This window comes from Acinonyx jubatus, chromosome A2 (assembly GCF_027475565.1).
Source record: "Acinonyx jubatus isolate Ajub_Pintada_27869175 chromosome A2, VMU_Ajub_asm_v1.0, whole genome shotgun sequence".
In the NCBI taxonomy this organism is placed as follows: domain Eukaryota; kingdom Metazoa; phylum Chordata; class Mammalia; order Carnivora; family Felidae; genus Acinonyx; species Acinonyx jubatus.
The window spans coordinates 34625162-34638963 of NC_069383.1; the positions used below are offsets into that span (position 1 = coordinate 34625162).

Here is a 13802-nt window from a genome sequence, read left to right on the forward strand (position 1 = left end):
CTGTTCAGATATTATTACCAGAAATATATCAAATAGTATATCACTCATCCATCATTCTACCTCTCAATCAAAAGGGTTGATTTAACTTAAAAATATTTAACTTATAGACCAAGAGAACTAAATATTGTCAACGAAATAGATTTACGTGTATTTTTTGGCATATATTTTTATTCTTTAGTCCTACCCAGTTTTATGATGAATTGTTTCCTTTTCTTATATTTTTCAATATTCCCGTTGCTTATTTTTTTAATACTCCTTATTTTGCCTGTGCATCTTTATTTACCTTGTATAATACTTCACCTTGCATTTTCTCTTCAGCTTTCCTTAGAGTTCTATCCAGTTCCTATATAGGGTATCAAATGTTTTCATGCCCTTAACACTTCCTCTTCTGTATTCTTTTCTGTTTAGTTTCAATCTTCTGCAAGTGGTGACATTTAGGTTGGAGAAGGGCAAGACAAAGTTGTGACTTAAAGCTTGTAACTTACTCCAGCATTTGTACTAAGCATTTGTACTGACTTAGTACAATATACATTTTAATACAGATACCATTAATTTGCTGTCTTTTTGAAGACTGAAGTCTACTTGGGGAAACATAATGTTCCTAGATGAAACAAATAAAAGGAAAACTACATGGCAATGTAGAAAGAATGGCACAATTTTATAGTAAAAGATATACACTCAAATACAGAGGTGCAGCAGTTGAGTAGTTGAGTTCTGTGGTGGGATATTTGTTTATCCAACAAAGGTTTACATAATCTTAATAGATTTTCCATTACCTCATATTATGAGAAGACATGAAGGTGTGATGTGAAAAGCATTAAAAAACAGGTGAAGCAGGGGTACTGACCAATCAGGCTTACGTTGGATGTAATTTATGAAATGCAAATTAAAGCCATCCTGTGATACCACTACCCACCTGTTGGAATGGCTCTTAAAAAGCACTGTTGAGGATGTGAAACAACTGAAATTCTCATATATTGCTGGTGCAAATGCAATATTGTGCAGCCACTATAGAAAGAAGTTTGACAGTTTCTGATACAGTTAAATCTACATTCACTATATGCTCTGGCAGTTCCAGTCCTAGATATTTACGTAAGATGTGAAAACTTGTATTCACACAGATTCTTATAAGTGAAAGTGTCTGATGGCTTTATTTATAATTGTCCCAAACTGTAAAAATCAAAATGTCTTTCAACTGGACAAACTCTGTTGCATCCATGCAGTGAAATGTAAAATTAAAAGGAATGAACTACTGGACATGCAATTGCATGGATGAATCTCAATGCATTGCACTTGGTGAAAGAAGCCAGATTCAAAAAGCTACTTTATAATATGTGATGATTCTGTTACGACATTCTGCAAAGGCAAAACTATAGGCAGAAAGTCATATCAGAATTTCCAGGAGCTTTGGGTATGGTGAGGGATAAAGAGGCTTGGAAAATTTGGGGGGGGGGGTTGAAACTTTTTATTTTGGTTTTAGTGATGGCTACATGACTCTATGTGTTTGTCAACATTGATAGAACTATGCACTAAAAAAAGATAAACTTTAAGGTATTTGTACCTCAAAAAAAACACACCTGTTTTTAAAAATATATATATATATAAAGGAAAATCTGTTTTCCTTTTCTGTAATCTACAATATGATAATCAGGTGTTTTTGGAGTTGAGTTTTAGTTTGAGCAGTTTATCAGGGGAGACTAATACCTCATGTTCCCTGGAGTTAATTCTATTTAATTTTTATCATAAAAAAGTTGTTTTTTTTTTTTGACCAAGTTATGTAGTTTTAGGAGGAATTCATCTATAGTAATGGGAGAGGTCAAGGACACCTATCTATATGTGTTGATATTCCTGAAGAAAGAAGGATATATTCTATATTGAACATCTCTTTCATGTGAAGTGTTTCATATACAATCTTAATCATTTAAAAATGGTCCCATAAGATGAGTATCATTTATTACCATGTCTAATTTACTGATGTGAGAACAGTTTCAAATAATTTAAGTATTTTGTCTATAACATGGATGAGCCAGGATTCAAACAGATTTTTTTGACTCCAAGTTTATGTTCTTTCTTTGACATCTCCTGTCTCTGATATAATTCCCACAGATGTCTACCCAAAGAGAAAATAGTCTAAGTTTGAATTATTTTATACTTTAGCTTGAGTTATTAAATACTAAATTATCCTTCTGAAAAACTGAGGCTACTCCATAAAATATTGAGCACTTATCCAGACATTCAAGGTATGCTCAATTTGATTCCAGATTAATCCTGCACTTCCCTTTTGTACGTATGCTCAAAACTATACTACTGGTTTTTGTTTGTTTGTTGGTTTGGTTTGGTTTGGTTTTTGTTTTTTTTGTGTGTGGGATCTTTGCCAGTTTTCTGGATCTCTTCCAACTCTTCCAAGATGTTTTTGGAAAGTGGGGAAAAAAATCTAAATTATTATGCAACCTGGGATAACTATATAATTATTCAGATATACTTTTCATGTATTCTGAGTCCTTTAAAGAACCATATCCCTTCTATAAAATTTTTTCTAATGTTTATTTATTTTTGAGAGAGACATAGAGAGTGCGAGCAGAGCAGGGAAGGGGCAGAGAGAAAGGGAAACAGAGAATCTTAAGCAGGCTGCAGGCTCTGAGCTGTCAGCACAGAGCTCAACATGGGGCTCGAACCCATGAATTGTGAGATCATGACCTGAGCCAAAGTCAGATGCCCAACCGACAGAGCCACCCAGATGCCCTAAATCATATCTCTTCTAAATAACCATAAGCTCTTTAAAGACAAGAGCTATCTTTATAATATCTGGCATATATCACAATAACAGCTCTAAAACTTTCCACTTAGAAGATGTTCAATAAATATTTTTTGAAAGAATAAAGGAATGAATGAATGAGTGAATGAATGAATGAATAATGTGGCAATAGAGAATAGAGGTAAAAAACTTTGGAGTTGAATAGAGACCTGTATCCAAGTCCTAGATATTCCATTTACTATTTGTTTCTGTTTAAGTTAATCATTTAACCTTGCTAAGACACACTTTCCTTTATTATAAAATGAAGATAATAACACTTATCAATTGTTAGTTGTGAGGATTAAATGAGAAAAAGTACTTAATGTGCTTAGCACAGTTGCAAACATAGTAAGTGTTCAAGGTACAATTTATTAATAATAGTAAAATTCTATATTGTATCATTAGTCATAAAAATTATGAATCAATAGTAATATTTAGGTGCCTACCCAGACTTTATGTATTCTTTTAATTCTCCTGAGTCCTGACACTCATGTATAATTTAGAGAATGTGATTCCACGAGTAGAATTATTTAGTGCAGTGTTCAAGTCATTTTTCTTGAATTGAAAGGGAGATGTTTCCAAGGGAAAGAGTAAGTTGGGTTGATGGCTCTGGGTTTTTGATACCTCTCCATATCCACATCTGCTATCATCAGTTTTAAGTAGTGAGTCATTTGAAAAAGGATTATTTTGAAATAAAAATAGTATTAAATACTATAAAGTAAGTAACAGGAAAATCATTGTCAGTTTTTCTAAGGTTAATGATTAGTGGCTCCAAGTATGGGTCAAGCATAAGCTGTATCAGCTTCTGGGTTTATGCCTATTCAGTTAGTGTCAGAGGAGTGGGCATATAGGGAACCAGTTTTCAAGAGATCCTGAAGAGTTTCTTAAGTTTCTGTTCTGATGGAAGGGAAAGCTAGCCATCAAGCTTTTGCTAGACACAAGGCCTTTGTGTCCAAAAGGAGAGGCTGTCTTTGAGTAAGCAATGTAAGTATCCTTTGGATTTGTCTTTCAGTTTAATCGATAAATCTGAGTCCGTGTAAGGAAACAAGGATGGGGCAGAGTGGCTGTAATTAACAATAGAATTATTTTGTGTAAAGTGAAAATACCACCAAGTTTCATTGCATTGACTTGAGACAGTTCAGTTTCATTATGTGTTCTCAAAACTTTCAGCAAATCAATAGCAGTTGGACTGTTAGATAAAAAGTGGCAGCCTGTGGCTGATGGGAACTGGAGAATTAGAGGAGCAAAGTGCTGAATATGTCACATGCTGAATGGGAGGGAGTGCTCTGGAATAGGTTCTCTTGGAGAGATTCTCTTGGGACTCCATCCTTAAGGAGGGGACACTTTCTTTTTCTTTTTTTTTTTCCATAATTCACACTTTCTTTTTTTTTTTTTTCAATATATGAAATTTATTGTCAAATTGGGTTCCATACAACACCCAGTGCTCATCCCAAAAGGTGCCCTCCTCAATACCCATCACCCACCCTCCCCACCCTCCCACCCCCCATCAACCCTCAGTTTGTTCTCAGTTTTTAAGAGTCTCTTATGCTTTGGCTCTCTCCCACTCTAACCTCTTTTTTTTTTCCTTCCCCTCCCCCATGGGTTTCTGTTAAGTTTCTCAGGATCCACATTAAGAGTGAAAACATATGGTATCTGTCTTTCTCTGTATGGCTTATTTCACTTAGCATCGCACTCTCCAGTTCCATCCACGTTGCTACAAAGTAGGGCCATATTTCATTCTTTCTTATTGCCACGTAGTACTCCATTGTGTATATAAACCACAATTTCTTTATCCATTCATCAGTTGATGGGCATTTAGGCTCTTTCCATAATTTGGCTATTGTTGAGAATGCTGCTATAAACATTGGGGTATAAGTGCCCTATGCATCAGTACTCCTGTAAGGAGGGGACACTTTCTTAAGGGGCTAGATAGAAAGTATAAACAAAGCATAGGTCCATACATTATATTGAGAGTTTTGTTTAAGAGAATGGCATTATGTTACCAGTGAGCTGTTGTTCTATCCAAAAATGGCACCAACTGTTAGCCTTTGGATAGACATACCTTCTGAGGTGCACTGGTTTTGATCTTTCTTTTAACCAGTGAATATTTTCCCCATTTTCAGAGTCATTTCTGTTTCCGTGGAACAAAGAATAATTTAGCCCCTATAAATTGTGACTCCAGCCTTTTTGAATTTGAACCAACTCTGCTAACTGGTACAGCCAGGGCAGTAAAATAAAGACAATCCTTGAAAGTTGTGGTAAGAAATTCTAGTGATCCTATACAGTTGGGTTGTCCATTCAGTCTGTACAGAAAAGGCAAGGAGACAAAACAGTGTTGAAAAAAGCCTAAAGCAAGTAATTAGTAGCAGGGGAAGGCAATGGCACATTTAGATTATTACACTTCACTTTGTATTGGTATCAGCTTCTGAATATTTCAGCAGCATTCATTTACATACCCACTGAGGATTGCTGAGCAGAAATTACCCTTTGTTCTCAGGCATAGAATTCCACGGGGCTACAAGTTATATCTAGACTTTGGCCCCTTCAAATAGAAGGAGCCTTGTGATGATATGTTGAACGATATGTAATCTTCACTTTTGTTAAGTAAAACCACAGGATTTTCCTACAGAATCATTTGTAAGTGTCCACATCATGAGAATCAAACAAACAAACAAAAAAGTCTATTGTGAAGATGCTATTTGATGCGAATATTTTAAAAGTAGTAGTTAAATGTGATTTGTGGCACCTGTACTTCAATATTTGTCACACCCATCGCTTCTAGTACTACCACTCAAGCTCAGAGAAGGTAAATGTCCTTCCCAAGGTCACACAGTTAGTCGTTGAGGAACAGCAAAACCTAGTCTGCCAGTGCCCACTGCATCTCACTACTCAGGCCTGGTCAGACAGTGGCTTGGGAAGGGCTAACAAATGGAGTCCAGGTGTCTGAGTCATGTTGTTCTTAGGTGACTAAGTGGGTAGTAAATGCAAAGTATGTGATCTACTGTTAATAACCATCTAGACTTTGCATTTGGTTATTTGGATAGAAGAAAACACTAGAAAGCAAATTTTAACTTCATACACAAATACTAAATAAAACTGAGTTGATAAAGAATGAATAGAGAGGGAAAGTATTCCCCCAGAGAACTTTCTAAATCACTAAAGTGTCTTTTTCAAGCCATATTCTTACCTCTTTCGACCCTTGCTCCACAGTCTCCTCAAAGACCCTCTGCCAGTCAATTTCAGATGTATTATAAACATACTCTTGTGAACAAGAGCAATAATTCTCCTCGATGTGGGGCCCTGCTGCTGATGACAATCAGCCCCAGGTAGCCTTTCACTTACCAATTGCTGTTGGCTCCAAAATAAGTTTTGAAAAAAGTGAATCGGAGCTTAGGATCCAAATGATAAGTAAAATGAAGGAATGCTTGTGTTTTCACAGCTTGTGTTTTGGAGGTGGTCAGAAGTCACTGAGCTGACCCACCCCCGAGAGCCCTCATCATTGCATTCATCTATTAACAACCATTCCTGCTTGAGTTCATGCTGCTGACCTTTCCTCTGGAGTCATGTTTGAAGATTAGCCTTGTAGTCAGGCTAATGGCAATTCCTCCAAAATAAACTACAATCTATATTTCCTTGTTATTCTGCTTTAAGGTTTTGGCTAGTTTATTAGAAGTTTTGACATCTGGAAGAGGGCATACCTTAAACTTCACATTGGAAGCACCTATTAAATGAATACAATAGGGGCATTATGAATTTTTAGAGAAAATGTGAATTGGAAAGAGGATTTTCCCCTGGATGAAGCATATTGTAGTTGTTGATGTACTTAGCTGGTCACTAGTAATCAAGGATAAAAAAGACTTTAGTCTGACACCAGAATTAAGTTAAAAAATTTAAAGCTCTCTAGTATTAGGCCAGAATAGCTAGAATTTACTCAAGAAGTTTTGGTGAATCTCTACTCAGTGCAATCAACCATTACCACAAGCAATGGACTAGATGCTAGACTATGCTAGATTCTTCCTGCATTTCAAAAATTTTCATTCCTATTGGTAGAAACTACAAGGGAACACCAAATGAATTAGATATGTAACAAAGAAATCAGAGAAGAAAAACCATTTTGGCTGGGTTCGTAAGGTAAGTTTCATAGGGGGGTGGCATAAGATGGAACTTAACTTTCAATGAATGGAAATTTTCATTTTAAAATACTTAGCAAACATTTCTATTTTGCATGCTCAATATGTTCACAGGTACATACTAGATACTGTGCATGACCACAAAGTAAGATACTGAAGTTTAGGAAACACTGCTTTGAAAACAGATTTACAGAAGAATTCCTAAATGTGATAGGTGGATTCAGTGAAAGTGTCAAAGTAAAATGTTATTTGTGCTGAGTCTTGAAAGGTTGGTAGGCTGTTAGCAAGTGGGCAAGAATGCAAAACCATTTTAAGCCATCTTGACATCAAATATAATAGACTAAGTTCGTGAACTAAATATATGCCCAGGAGAAACTTAGATATTATATAATCCATTCACTGGAGGGAAAAATGTTAAAGTCATCTCTTACTTTCATAGGCTTTCTTTGAAGGAGATTTCATAAGTTCCCACCCACCTATTCCCATATTTCTCCAGAATAGAAGCATATATGTTCTTTGTTGGAACACATTTTAGTTACATATCTAAAATTGAATTATCCATTTCCCTTTTTGATTGATTACTTGTGCTAGTAAGTAGTAAAGGTGGGGAATAAAGGATCACCTCCATAGAAGCTTTTATTTTTGTTTGAAATACAATCTGGGCTTTTCTGTAATAGAATGAATGGGCTAGAAATTGTATCCTTCTAGAGGCCACCGTTAACATGAGTCTGTATATCCAGAGCTCCTGCTGACTGATAGCGGTTGGAGAGTGGCTACATACAGGGGGAAAAGTCAGTTTGTATTAAATTTTAACTGGATATAATACATGAAGCAAGCCCACAAATAGATTCAAACTTTTGAGCACTTTTTCAAAGATCAAAACGTACTGTAACTACCTGGATTTGAATATGAGGAACATTTGGAATATATGTTTTTGTACTAACCAACAACCCCCAAAGTGTATGTGCTTATATCAATGTGTTCATATAGAGTAGCACAAGGATACTTATCCTTGTTATATATTCAGGTGAGGCAAACAGCTTTTTGCTGTTGACTGTCAGAGTGTTTTATTGAAAGCTTGTACTCTACTAAAGAAAGCAAGGTCAATGCTGGGGTAAATTTCTGGCATATTGTTTAAACTTCTAAAAGGGGGAACGCCATTTAGAATAATGTGGTTTTTATTAAATAAATCTGTCTAATAATATTAAGGTGCTATTTCAATGTTAAGAACAGACAAAGCCAATCTTAGGTACTAAGAGATGGGGGCAGGAGGTTGAGGTCATGACGGGGAAGGAATTGGGCACTGGTTAAGGCTAACACTGAGCGCAGGAAAAAAATGAAAAAGAAAAGTTCCCTGTATTTCTGTATTGGAGGATGGTTTATTATTTTTTTAATTCCCCTTGCTTTACTGAGTTATCAACAAAGTGAGGTATATAATTTGAATATATTTCTAATAAGGAATGGAAACAGTTTTGTAGATTTTCTCTAGACAGATATGAAAAGAAGACCTTTGTTTTTAATAATTTAGTGAAGATTAGTAATAAAAGTTATAAAAGGTAAAAACAAGGGATATTGTTATTATAATTTAGTGTGTCATGAAATTCTAATGTAGATTTTGAAATGGTAAGTTTATATCAGTATTTTCTTAAATTATCATAAGCCAGTGAACAGATTATCTTTTTAATTGATCTAAAATTCACAACCATGGAGAAACCCACTAAAGCCTAGAATTTTATGTATTTAACTTTTTTGATAAAATTCTTTATCCCAAGAGAAAACATTTGAAATCTTATTAATATTATCCCACAGCACCTTTTTCTATTCAGTAGCTCTAAATTAATAATAGTTGCATAATTTAGCTTTAAGTACACAATTAATAATAGCTCTCTTCTACAAAAAATGTTTTAGGTGTGTTTAATTGAAACCAGATCTCTGACAAATATTTAGAGGCTTGCAAACTGAAATTATATGAGATTGATATTTACATCCCACCATACATTGAAGTCCTTGTAAGAGAACAGTGATTAACCCATTTGATATTTGTTATCAATACGGTTTTTGGTAGCCAAAGGGAATATGTTTGCTTTTCTGAGGCTAATTAGACACCAAAGACCAGGGACACCTGGTAAGACAGAAGTCTCATAGTAACTAAAGTAAAAAAAAAAAACAAAACAACAAAAATAGTGAGAGTCTTTATTCCTGGCAAAGGGGTATAGCTGATTCAAAATGTGTTATGGAATGATGAAATAACACACATGAGGAGTTTAGACATTGAAAAGCAGTATGTTCTTCTTAGAACCCTTTGTCCATTTTCTATTAGTAAATTGACCTTGGAGGGAGGGAGGAAGGAAAAAAGGAATAAAGAAAGGAAGAAAAGAAATTAATTGATTGACATAGAATTTCGTGTATTGAAGGTTTATAATTTTTGAAAGTCTTGGAAAACATCTTGGGATATTCTGGGGAAGGCAATCCTGTGATTAAACCTTGCAGAGATGGGATTCATTGGTAAATCGCCATATAACTATAACTGACTTGATCTTTATTGTCCCATGTTATCCCCATTTAATTTCTATAGCTTTCTCACCATTCCTTATGGTACCTCAATTCTTCAGAGCTAATAAAGAAAAATTATATTTTTATTCTCTTTTAAATCCTGACATAATTTTTTTTTTCTTTTTGTGTTACTCCTCTCCCCAAACACACCCTGAAATGGTCCATTACATGGTTGTTGCACCACTTTACAGGTAACTCATCTCTGGGTCTTTGCAGCCTGCTAGACATGTTACAGTAATAATGTTTTCCATTAGAATATTTAAAAATTTTTTTAATTAATTAATTTTTAAATTAGTTAGCATATTAGTGCAACAATGACTTCGGGAGTAGATTCCTTAATGTCCCTTACCCATTTTGCCCATCCCCCCTTCCACAAACCCTCCAGCAACCCTTTGTTTGTTCTCTATATTTAAGAGTCTCTTATGTTTTGTCCGCCTCCCAAAAAAATAATATATTTTGCTCCCCTTCCCTTATGTTCATCGTTTTATATCTTAAATTCCTCATATGAATGAAGTCATATGATAATTATCTTTCTAATTTCTCTTAGTATAAAACCCTCCAGTTCCATCCACATAGTTGCAAATGGCAAGATTTCATTCTTTTTCATTGCTGAGTAATAGTCCATTGTGTATATATACCACATCTTTATCCAGTCATCCATTGATGGACATTTGGGCTCTTTCCATACTTTGGCTATTGTCGATAGTGCTGCTATAAACATTGGGGTGCATGTGTCCCTTTGAAACAGCACACCTGTATCCCTTGGATAAACGCCTAGTAGTGCAATTGCTGGGTCATAGGGTAGTTCTATTTTTAGTTTTTTGAGGAACCTCCATACTGTTTTCCAGAGTGGCACCCATTTGCACTCCTGCCAGCAATGAGAGAAATCCTCTTTCTCCGCATCCTCACCAACATCTGTCGTTGTCTGAGTTGTTAATGTTAGCCATTCTGGCAGGTGTAAGGTGGTATCTGATTGTGGTTTTGATTTGTAGTTCCCTGATGATGAGTGATGTTGAACACTTTTTCATGTGTCAGTTGGCCATCTGGATGTCTTCTTTGGAGAAGTGTCTATTCATGTCTTTTGCCCATTTCTTGACTGGATTATTTGTTTTATGGGTGTTGAGTTTGATAAGTTCTTTATAGATTTTGGATACTAACCCTTTATCTGATATGTCATTTGCAAATATCTTCTCCCATTCTGTTGGTTGCCTTTTATTTTGCTGATTGTTTCCTTCACTGTGCAGAAGCTTTTTATTTTGATGAGGTCCCAGTAGTTCATTTTTGCTTTTGTTGTCCTTGCCTCTGGAGATGTATTAAGAAGTTGCTGCAGGCAAGATCAAAGAAGTTTTTGCCTGCTTTCTCCTCGAGGATTTTGATGGCTTCCTGTCTTATGTTTAGATCTTTCATCCATTTTGAGTTTATTTTTGTGTATGGTGTAAGAAAGTGGTCCAGGTTCATTCTTCTGCATGTCGTTGTCCAGTTTTCTCAGCACCACTTGCTGAAGAGACTGTCTTTATTCCATTGGATATTCTTTCCTGGTTTGTCAAAGATTAGTTGGCCATACGTTTGTGGGTCCGTTTCTGGGTTCTCTATTCTGTTCCATTGATCTAAGTGTCTGTTCTTGTGCCAGTACCATAGTGTCTTGATGATTACAGCTTTGTAGTATAGCTTGAAGTCTGGGATTGTGGTGCCTCCTGCTTTGGTTTTCTTTTCAAGATTGCTTTTGCTATTCGGGGTCTTTTCTGGTTCCATACAAATTTTAGGATTATTTATTCTAGCTCTGTGAAGAATGCTGGTGTTATTTTGAAAGGGTTTGCATTGAATATGTAGATTGCTTTGGTTGGTATTGACATTTTTAAGAATCTTTGTTCTTCCTATCCAGGAGCATGGAATGTTTTTCCATTTTTTTGTGTCTTCTTCAATTTCTTTCATAAGCTTTCTATAGTTTTCAGTGTATAGATTTTTCACATCATTGGTTAGATTTATTTCTAGGTATTTTATGTTTTTTTGTGCAACTGTAAATGGGATTGATTCCTTGATTTCTCTTTCTGTCGCTTCATTGTTGGTGTATAGGAATGCAACTGATTTCTGTGCATTGATTTTGCATAGTACTTTTATGTGTTTAAGTGAATAGATAACTGAGTGAGAGTATTTATAACTCTCTAGATAAGAGATGCTTATTGGAATGTTAAAAAACATTTGGTTATTAAAAATTAAAAAAAATCTTTGAATGAAACTCAGAGATTATGTAGAAACAGTGGTTTTGATTTTTTAAATAGCATTACCACTCCCACACCTTCTCCCCCACCCCCCACTCTTTTTAAAGGAAATTATACGGGGAAGCTCAAAGTAAAAACAAATTGATGTTGTTGAAATGGGGCAGAGGCCTGGATGTTTCCCTGTGCTGCTTTTGGTTACCTCTCTCAGAGGCCTCTGAGTTATGCCATAGACTCCTAAGTTTCTAAGAATGAAAGTTTAAAAATCCCTGATTTTGATTATAGTCACCTTTTACAGATGAGGTAAGTGAGGCTTGGGGTTTGTAAGTGGCTCACTTTCAAGTTAATATAGCTTATTAGTCTTCAGCAAACATTAAAAACCAAGGATTTTTTGTCCATAGTACAGTCACTCAGTGCCATGGCTCTCTCAAAGCCCCAGATGGCTGAGTCCTTACTGGGCAAAATGAAAACATATTTTACTCTTTAATTGCCAGGTGATCCCAATGTCTCACTTTAGAGACATGTCTTCTGACATATTCTTACAGCTAAATGCCACTTTCTCCCAATCTGTCATCATGGCCCATATGAAAGGAAAAATAATTTTAAACTTCTTATTTGCTTGTCATTTGAGTAAGCCTTTTCATGTGCAAACTATTTAAGACCAAGTCAATACACTGTTAAAAATATATTGAGTGTGGAGCTTACCAGTGATAGAGGATGACACTAGCATCTAGGAAAGGGATGGACATTCAGATTATAGCTTGTATCTATCCAGCACTTCATGCTGTGCAAAAATGCCTGCAGAAACACACTAATAGGACTCAAAAGATTCTGGTCAAGGGAGCAGAAGCTTCCAAAGATTGTGAGAGTTAATATAGGTAGCAAATCAGAGCCAAGATTTGAATTGGGCTTAGATTTGGTTGAGCTCAATTATCATGCCCTTTTAAAAGGCTTTAACAATTGATATGTCATTTTTGATTGCTCATTGCTAATTGTATAAGTGATTGGAGATAAGGTAAAATATAGTTATATAGTACAGGTCAATATGATAGGCTTAGAGAAGAACCTAAATTTTATAATACTCCGAAAGTGTTTTTGAATGCAAAGAAACTGTTGAATTTTCTTTATTCTTGATATGCACTGATATGATTGTTTTATAATAGATTTCTCTTCTTTGGCCTTTGATGATCATACAACTTAATGGATTACACAACAGTTTCATGACCAGGAAAAATATGAAGGCCACTAATAGCTATTTCATGCATTTAATATTAAGTGAAATATTTAATTATATGATGAGTTTTTGATTATTAGAATTTCTGAAGTTGGAGAAAAACAAAACAATACTAATAGGACCACTGAACCATTAAATACATCATATTTGAATAAGCCTTAGTCTTGGATTGTGAATAAGGTTAAGGATTGTGGCATTATATCTATAAGTTACTAGCCTCTGTATGGTCATAAAAATTTGGCTGAATACTGCTTTTTAAATAGAACAAAGTGACATGAGGAAAAAAAATGTGTACTATCAGCTGCTCTTCCCTTAATAGGATCCTCTGGTGTGCAAATCACGACAGTGGAATGATGCAATGGGGCATATGGACAATGAATCAGGTAATAAATTGAGTGTAACACTAATTATATTCACTATGAACTGAAATATATACATTTGATGACCGTGATGGCACACCAATGTTCAAAGCCCAAGGTGAAAAATGCATTTCAACTTCTCTCTTTATAAAAACTCAACAGCCTGCTACAGTCTGTGTCTGGCATCAAATTCTATATATCTACCTGTGTTTTCAGTGTGGAAACCCAATTCCTAAAGGAAAGGTCATTATCATTATTAAGTTTTATAAGAAAATCAGTACGTACTAGTATCTATTTAATAACGGAGACATCATGAATGTCAGACTTAACACAAGTTGCAGAGTGCTAATAACTCCTAAAGTGTATCCTTGTCTCAAGTAGAAGTCAGTATTGGAAATTTTATATTACCTGCTCTGCCTGAAAGCATTAAAAAGTATTTCTGTAATAGCTAGGCAAAAAAAAAAAAGTGACTTTTTTACAACTTTGCCTAATTTCTGGTTCAATTTCAAAGCTGAT

At 35.2% G+C, this 13802-nt stretch overlaps 1 long non-coding RNA gene across 2 annotated transcripts in view; it reads left to right on the plus strand.

Moving 5' to 3' along the window:
- Positions 1-13518, plus strand: part of LOC128314737 (uncharacterized) — a 37567-nt gene extending 24049 nt beyond the window's left edge. For both annotated transcript variants that reach the window (XR_008296708.1, XR_008296707.1), the window contains exon 3: positions 13247-13518. This is a non-coding gene — a long non-coding RNA (uncharacterized LOC128314737). The remainder of the gene's footprint in view (positions 1-13246) is intronic.
- The last annotated feature ends 284 nt before the right edge of the window (positions 13519-13802 follow it).